Source organism: Octopus bimaculoides, chromosome 13 (assembly GCF_001194135.2).
Source record: "Octopus bimaculoides isolate UCB-OBI-ISO-001 chromosome 13, ASM119413v2, whole genome shotgun sequence".
In the NCBI taxonomy this organism is placed as follows: Eukaryota; Metazoa; Mollusca; class Cephalopoda; order Octopoda; family Octopodidae; genus Octopus; species Octopus bimaculoides.
Window position 1 is genome coordinate 44152496 of NC_068993.1, and position 1121 is coordinate 44153616.

Sequence of the window (1121 nt, forward strand, 5' to 3'; positions counted from 1 at the left end):
GCTTGGGTTGTGGCGGCCCTCCTCATAGAAAAGGAGAAGGAAGTCACGGTTTTACAAGCTGAAGTGACAGATGGTACAGCATGGAAAGGAAAGATTATTGAAATGACTGTACAGGCTAGTATGGAGACGTTGGAAGGATTAGCGGAAAACTTGTGGATCGGTGATTTGAGCCTGAAAGTGTGGGTGGAGGGCAGGATTCCTCGCTGTTTTAAATGTGACCAGATAGGCCATATAAGAGCGAACTGCCCTCCACCACCCAAAATGGTAGAAGAGCGACAGCCAACACCACAAGAGAGGATACAAGAAGTAGAAAAAGAAACTCCAATATTAGAAGATAGGGAATGGGAAACAACCGGGAAGAGCAAAAAAAGAAAAAGAAAGGAAAGTACTTGTGAACCCCAACCCGCCCAGTACCCACCTCTCCCTTTTCACCACATCCTCCCCATGCAGACACCAAACCTACCCATTCCCCTCCAACAACAAAACAGAACAGAAATGCAAGCATACATGATGTAGATATGGTTCCCCTTCCCCTGTTTGTTTCGCTTGCGTTCTGTATGCGGACGCGGAGGATGACAAAGTAAACCGAGCGAGCGAGTAGAAGGATGTGGTTGAAGGGAAATTCTGGGGTGAAGATGGTGAGACTATGATATGCCAATTGTTAAATAAGGCATAAATGGAATTAGTTAAAAAGAATGATAAAGGTATTGAGCTGTGGAAGGTGATCGGGGATAGAGAGAAATTGCCAAAACAGACTTGTTATACCGAACTAAAAAAAGAGTAAACTAGAAGTTAAAATTGAATGCATTGTTACCTTTTAAGCATTTCCTTATCTAGCCATGAAATGACAAAGAAAAAAGCACAGCTTTCTTATTGGCTAGAATCTTTCTTTAAAAAATCATTTATAATGTCCTAGAATACTTTGGAATACTTCTTAATTTGTAGTTTACAGTAGTGAGTGGAATTTTGAAATAGAGTGAAAAAAATTACGAGGGGAAATAGTTGAGAACCATTGTCTTTCATAGTTCCTCAGCCTGCTAGAAATGGAAGCTAAATCGTGCTAGATAACACCTCAGTACCTTAAGATAGGTAAGATGTACCAGATAATGTTGTATCAGATA